Source organism: Propithecus coquereli, unplaced genomic scaffold (assembly GCF_000956105.1).
Source record: "Propithecus coquereli isolate 6110/MARCELLA unplaced genomic scaffold, Pcoq_1.0 Scaffold213, whole genome shotgun sequence".
Lineage (NCBI taxonomy): Eukaryota > Metazoa > Chordata > Mammalia > Primates > Indriidae > Propithecus > Propithecus coquereli.
Window position 1 is genome coordinate 702408 of NW_012146412.1, and position 8209 is coordinate 710616.

Genomic DNA, 8209 nt, shown 5'->3' on the forward strand with positions numbered 1-8209 from the left:
CTTCCACCGTGCCCGGCCACAACATTTCTTTAGATCCATATAATGGAATTTTAGGCAGCCATTAAAGACTATGCTTTGGATAATATTCAATTGTAGTTTTTCTTAAAGACAGTGTTCAAAAAGAAAGCAAGACATTAAATTAAATATAATCTACAGACACCCAAATGGGACTGGATTAGATTAGACTAGAAAGGAAATCTCTGGGTAACAAAATTATAGGTGATTTCATTTTTTTATATACTACTTTTTTAACATGCTACTTTTGCATTTTCCACATATCTATAATATGTACATTTTTCATGAAAAAAATCACTATTATAAACTAAAGGTGAATCATAAACTTCTCACTATACTTTCATCAGCTTGCAAGTTATATAGCTCTTATTCCTCTTTTTTTCACTACTTGTATGTAAAAAGATCTAAACACATAAGCAATTTGAGTGTTCAAACGTTTGGTATAGTAAAGAAAATTCTGGTGTATAAGCCAGGCCCGGTGGCTCACACCTATAATCCTAGCACTTTGGGAGGCTGAGACAGAAGGATTGCTTGAGGCCAGGCATTCAAGACAAGCCTGGGTAACAAAGCAAGATCTGTCTCTAAAGAAATGAAAAAATTAGCCTGGCATAATGTCACACACCTGTAGTACCAGCTAGAGGGACTAAAGGGAAGCTAAGGCAGGAGCCCAGGAGTCTGAGCTATGATCTCACCACTGTATTCCAGCCCAGGTGACAGAGTGAGATCCCATCTATTTAAAAGAATAATAATAATAACCATCATAAAAGAAACCAAGAAAAAAATTCTCTTTGTAAAGAATTTACAGAGAAGTTACAGGATTCAAACACAGCATGCTCCCAGACAAGATCAGAAAACATCTTCCTCAGAAGCAAATGCTACCAAGAACCAATATAATCAATCTTTACTGGGGATTATATTGCCTAAAAGATGATTTCAAACATACTGCTATGATAACAGTAAGGCAAATACTAAAATTTTATGAGGTACCAAGGATAGTCACTAAAAGACTATAAAAAAATGTAATCCAACCCAGGCAACATAGTGAGACCCCCATCTCTACAAAAAATAAGAAAATTAGCCGGGCATGGTGGCCCACACCTGTAGCCCTAGCTATTCTGGAGGCTGAGGTGGGAGGATTGCTTGAGCTCAGGAGTTTGAGGTTGCTGTGAGCTAGGCTGAAGCCACGGCACTCTAGCTCAGGCAAGAGAGTGAGACTCTGTCTCAAAAAAAAAAAAAAAAAAAAAAAAAGAAATCCGGAGAAATGAACTAAATTTAATTGCATCCACACAATCAATTATCAATTCTGGGTCCCCTGACTTAAAAGCTTTATTGGAGATTTATAGGTCCAGAAACTACGTATAAAATACTCTACTAGGTACCTGTGCTTCCCAGTAACTGTGTGTGTATCATATCACTCCTAATCACCCACTTCTTTCCTCCCAACCACCAACCACCAAAAAAGCCTACATTCTCTCCTACCTGTCTGTAAAAATGCTACAAAAGTTCTAATTCCTGCACTGGAAGAACTGTCTAGAAATATGTTTTTCTCAATGCACCCAGAATTGATAATGATCAGGGGAATTCTTAACTCAGACTAACCAAACTCCTAATATTTCCTACACAGTTTCAGTTTCTTAAGAGGAGTTTATAGTTGTTTCAACTTCTTACTTTCTGTGGACTCCTTCCCCGACACCATCCTCCCCCGGCTCCCCCACCCCCGGCACCTGCTGGTGTTTCTCGCCTGGCCCTTTTCTGTCTCACTCATGGATTCCTTCTCTTCTGCCCATTTTTTTCAATGTTATTACTCCTCCTGGCTTCTTTTTTTTTTCTTCCAAAAGCCCTTCTGGAATCCTCCTGGGTTCTGTCTCTAACCTTTTGCTCTACCTACCTATGATATTATGGTAGAAAAACAGATAGATAGATACATTGATTGATTTTCATCGATGGTTCCTGGCTTATAACTCCCACAGCCCTTGTTATAGTATAATGTTGGGGCACTCTAGGCCCCAGGAATAGAATCGCTCTCTGACCACCTTCTGCTCTCCTTTCACCTGTCCAAGGCAGGACTCTAATCTGATTGTGGGTTCTAAAACCCTCATTCCAGAGACAGTACTCCTGCCTCGTACCCTGAAGGAAGGAATGCTACACACAGAGACCAGGAAGAATCTGAACAGACAGGCCTTGCTGGGTTTCCCCACTTAGTCTATTAAGTATGAGATCATACCCTTTTTACCCAATTATATTTCTACATGACTGTCAATCATGCCTATGTAATGAAGCCCCATAAAAACCCAAAAAGATCCGGGCATGGTGGCATGTACCTATAGTCCTGGCTTCTCAAGAGGCTGAGGCAGGAAGATTGCTTGAGCCTGGGAGTTCAAGGTTGCACTGAGCTGTGATCGTGCCACCATACTCCAGCCTGGGAGACAGAGCGAGACCCTGTCTCTTTTTTTTAAAAAAAAAAAAAGGGCACAGAAGCTCCTCACCCTTTCCCCACTATAGAGCCCTATGCACCTCTTCATCTGTATCCTTTGTAATATCCTGCATAATAAATTGGTAATCAGGTTTCCCTGAGTTCTATGAGCCACTCTAACAAATTAATCAAACCCAAAGAGGAGGTCATGGGAACCCCAACTTGAAGCCAGTTAGTCAGAAGTTCTGGAGGCTTGGACTGTGACTGGTGTCTCAAGTGGGAGAGTTTTGGGGACTGAGCCCTCAACCTGTGGGATCTGATGCTATCTCCAGGTAAATAGTGTCAGAATTGAATTGGAGGACACCCAGTTGGTGTCTACTGCAGGAATGATTGCTTGCTCACTGGTGGAGAGAAATCCCCACATATTTTGGGGTCGCAGAAGTCTTCTGTGTTGATTTTTGTGGTGTGAGAGTAAAGGAAAAATGGAGTGAGTTTTTCTTGAACACTACCTTTTCTAGGTCCATCCAAACCCATGGCTTCAATACCTATAACTGTGACTCTAGCCAAGCATCCTCTCCCAAACTCCAATATAGTTAACTGCCTAACAGACACATCCACTTGAATAGCTCATGGGCACTTCGAACCTGAGGGATCCAGCTTAAAAATCCTTCAATGAAAAAAAAATCCTTCAGTGACTTTCTATAGCTTTCAAAAGTAAAGTTCCAACTCCTTGGGAAAGCATTCAAGGACTTCTGTGACCTGGCCCCTAACCTACTCACTGCCTCTTCTTCCTCACTTCCCATCAGGTACTCTCTCCTCCACCAGTACCTAATTATTTGTTTCCCACACAAGGTAGGCCATTTCACAGCTCTGTGCTTCACACGTGCTCTGCCCAGAAATCCCTCCACCCGCTACCATCCAACCCATATTTCTTGGCTCAATTAACTTTCCTTAAGGATAGTTTTCCACTACGCCAAAGTCTGATTTGGCCACAGCTTCCACTCTACCCTAGGCATACCTCTACCTTAGCACCTTTGTATTTATTTGTTTAGACTACTAGTCTGTAAGCATCTCGCAGATACGTGCCTTATTTAGCAAAGAACGGCTCAATAAATATGTGTCATGTGCCAGCACAAACCAAAAAGCCAACTTAGTTCTTTAAAATATTGGACTTACCATTTCAGTACCTGGAATACTTAGGTCCATAATACAAAGCATCTGTTTTCCCACAAATAAAGCACCTATGAAAATAAATTCATAATCAGAAGGGTAGTTAAGAACTACAATGGATATTCTTTGTATCTGCCCAAACTCCTTCCCCTCTCCTACCCCACTAGGGGCCTGTTTGCTGCTAACAGATCCCTGGCCATATAAGTGAGCATCTCTTAAGACCTAGGCTGACCTAGGCATAGTACTTCATCCACTCAACTGCAGGCATTGGTCAAGATACGGGCATGTGACCAAATCTATCTAGAGCCTCTGACAGGCGGCTCTAAGTAGAAAGACTGTGCTGCCAGGACATGTGCAGAAGCATGTCTACAGTAAAAGGAATGAAGCCGGTACGCACAGAGTGTAAGAACAGAAAGGACCCAGCTATGGGCAAGTTCCCATCCTAGCTCCTCATGGCCATTCTCCAAGCCACACAATTTCTGTTACGTAGTTACACGAACCAATAACTTCCCCCTGCAACGGCAAGCTATTTCAAGCTGTATTTCTGTTACTTGTACTCCAAAGAGTCCTAACTAAGAGGGAAATAAGATGTCAAAGCATATTTCTCATTCAGGCTGTAAAAGGGCCTACTACACCTTTTTTGACTTAAAAAACTTACATTTATCAGAGAAATGTCTCATTCTTTTCCCTACTAGATAAACCCCCAATTTACTAATTAATTGTCCTTTTAATACACTCTGTGCAAATCACATCATTTTTTAAGATGATTACTTTACCTCTTTCCTTTGTTACCCCCTAATTAGTACATAGTGAGCTGACGAATAAGCAAGCAATCCATGTGACAAGAGGACATAAAGTGCTAAGGAAACAAACGGGAGGCACCAGTAACCCAGACTTAAGGTATCAAAGAGGGTTTTCTCCCGGCAGTATTGCCTAGACTGAGACCTGAAAGACAAGTGTGAGTTAACAAAAGTGGAGGTAAGCAGAGAACTAGGGAAGGTATTCCAGACAAAGAGAAGCTTCAATACTCAGGCCTAGATTTAAGGAACTTGGCATCTTAAGGGAGAAATGCAAGTAACTGAATAGAACTAGCAGATTGAGGGCAAAGGGAGAAAGTGGTAGAAGGAAGAAGGCATAAACAGAAACCAACTCATAAGGATCCTGCAAGCTGAGTCAAAAAGTTCACACTTCATCCTGAAGGCAATGAAACACCACACCAAAGGTTTTAAGCAGAGGAGTTACAAGATCAAATGTGTTAGACAGAACACTCTAGCTACAGTGGAAGAAAATGGATTGGAAGGCAAGACTGCAAACAGAATGACCAGTAAGGAGACTACTGCAAGAACCCAGGTGAGAGATGATGCTAACTACGAAGTAGCATGGGAGCAGTGGGAATAGGTAAAAGGAACAGATTCAAGAGATATTAAAGAATCCAATAGGGCTCAGTGATCAATCAGAATGTGAAAGGAAAGAGAGAGTACAAGGAACAGCCCATGTTTCTGCAAAGTTACTATTAGCAGTATATACTATTCACTGACTTCTTACCATACATGAATTATCTCATTTAATCTTCTCCTAGAAATAAGAAAGAAAAGAGGCAAAGTTTGTCTTACTTTCTTTGGTTTGGAAATGGGAAGTTTATTAATGACTACAGTTTAGGATATGCTAAGTTTGAGGTACCTGTAGGAACATCCAAAAAATAGACATATCATGAAGATGGATGATCTATAAGTCCAGTTATCAAAAAACAGCTTTGAGTTGAAGATCAGAGAATTATCAGCATACAGATAGTAACTGGGGAGAGTATTTTTTGAAGTAAAATATCTCTGTTATTCATGCCAACATATATTTAATACCTACATAACTGTAGAGTTTTGGGAATGGTGCTAGGCAAAAAAAAAGTGAATAAGATTCAGTCTCAGTCCTCGAGAAGCTCACAGTTAATGAAGGTGACTCAGTACAGTGACAAGTGCATAATGGAAATATTTCAAAGGTTCAGCAGTAATAAAAAGGTATAAATGATTATCTCTGCTGGGGGAAGAAAAAATACTTTACGAAAAATATCACCTACATCTTGAAGTAGGTTAGCATAGAGTTCAGGAGGAGGAGGAAGACAGGGAGAGCAGTGAAGACACTTCAGATTGGCCAGGCATGGTGGCTCACACCTGTAATCCTAGCACTTTGGGAGGCCGAGGCAGAAGGATCACTTGAGACCAGGAGTTCGAGATCAGCCTGGGCAATAGTGAGACCCCATTGCTATAAAAAATTTAAAAATTAGCTGGGCATGGTGGTGCGCACCTACAGTCCTAGCTACTTGGGAGGCTGAGGCTGGAGGATCACTTGAGCCCAGGAGTTGGAGGCTACAGTGAGCTATGATGATGCCACTGTACTATAGCCTGGGCAACACTCCAGGCAGAAGAAATAACAAATTCAAAGACAGAAAGAAATTTTAAAAAAAAGATGCCCCGCTTTATAACAAAAAAATTAAGCATTAATCATGTCAGTCTCCCAAACTAATTCTGAGATTTAATGAATGGAGAATACTTGTAAAATGGGTTATAAAACAAAAAAAGACACATGGGGGAATTTTGCCCTACTATATACTAAAGCGTATTATAAAAGTAACACAATAAAATTAAGTAGTACAGCTTCAAAAATCCAATAAAAGATGCAAGAATTACAATGAAAAGTCATAATCCAGAAATAGGCCTAAATATATCTCAAAACTTAAATGTAATAGGATAGGCTTTCTAAAACATGATAGAATTTTTTAATAAAGTATTAAAATCATTTAATGGTAATTTATAAAACAATTAAGGTAGAGGCTGGCCAGGCATGGTGGCTCATGCCTGTAATCCCAGTACTCTGGGAGACCAAGGCAGGAGGATCACTTGAGGCCAGGAGTTTGAGACTAGCCTGGGCAACACAGCAAGACCCCATTACTATATAAAATATTTTTTTAAATAGCTGGGTGTGGTGGCATGCACCTGTAGTTCTAGCTACTGAAGAAGCTGAGGCAGGAGGATCACTTGAGCCCAAGAGTTCGAGGCCACAGTGAGCTATGATCACACCACTGCACTCCAGCCTGGGTGACAGACCAAGACACTGTCTTCCAAAAAAAAAAAAAAGCCATCACTTTATACTACAATAAATTCTGACAGACCAAGAGTTAACTCTAGTAATACTAGAAAAAACTGATTATCACATCTCTAAAACAATGAAATTTTTCAGTTTAGATGAACCAATGACAAAGCAAAAGAATGACAGATTAATATATGAACATTTTGAAATTCCAACTATTAAAAGTAACCAAAAAGTAAAACAGCAAACTAAAGGAAAAAAAACACTAATAACTATATATTTAGGGCTTGCTCAATATTTTTAAAAAATATAGCCAACAGACAATCAAAAGATATGGACATTCCACATTTAGAAAAATAAGAGTGTTACCAATCAGTCTAGTGACGTTTAGTGAAATCGTTACACCCTGAGCCAGTGCTCAGGTAAGTGTAACAATGTGGGTTCTTTGACTCAGTAATTCTACTGACCAATAGTCATAAAAATCTGGCTTAGCCAGTTTATTCCCCCATGTAAATTAATGAAATGCTCTTCAATTTTTAAAGTTCTAGATGTGTAGTACTAATAAAATAATGCCTGGAGGGCAATGCTGAGATTTAAACTCAGGGGTAAAAAGATAAAATACTCCCCAAGCCTCCTTAGGCCTTCCTTCCAAAAGCCTGCCAACCTACTATCTAGACATATTTTAAGACTTTAGTAAGATAGGTAGGAAGATACTTATAAGTAAATCCAATAAACCAAAATTCAGAGAAACGTTAATACCTGTAAATGTTTTTTTATATGAACAAACTGAGTAAGAGTAATGTGGAAGGAAAAACGTTCAACTGATAAACCAGTATAACTTATTTCATCAACTTTAAGACATATTTTTACATTTCTGTAGTTGGGATGCATCCCAGAATCAATGACGTGTCACAGTTTACTTGGAGCAACTTTTTTTGTGGTGGCACATAAAATAATAGTACATCTTACAACTAATGGGATGAATGGATAGAAAGACCACGGAAATAATTTGTTAAGAATAAGGTTTTGGGTCACGGAGATCTAAGTTTGACTAAATCCTAACTCTGAGATATATACATAAACACACACACAAGTTGTGGGAGGGCCTTCTGCAACTTTCTTAACATTTCTCAGTCTCTGTCTCTTGATCTGTAAAATAGTACTGAGAATAGTGTAAATCTCATAGAGGTGTGAGAATTAAATACAACAGTGTATGTAAACTGCTTAAAACCGTGCCTAGGGTGGGGGAGGTGTGTGTGCGTGCGTGCGTGCCACTTTATAATACTATCAAGATAAGGGCAATGAAAGTGATAATGATATATGGCTTGATGCATAGCTTACTCATTGCCTGGCACAGTAAACATCAAAAAACATTCAATCTTGGTCGGCACGGTGGCTCACGCCTGTAATCCTAGCACTCTGGGAGGCCTAGGCAGGTGGATTGTTTGAGCTCAGGAGTTCGAGACCAGCCTGAGCAAGAGCGAGACCCCCGTCTCTACTAAAAATAGAAAGAAATTAATCAGACAACTA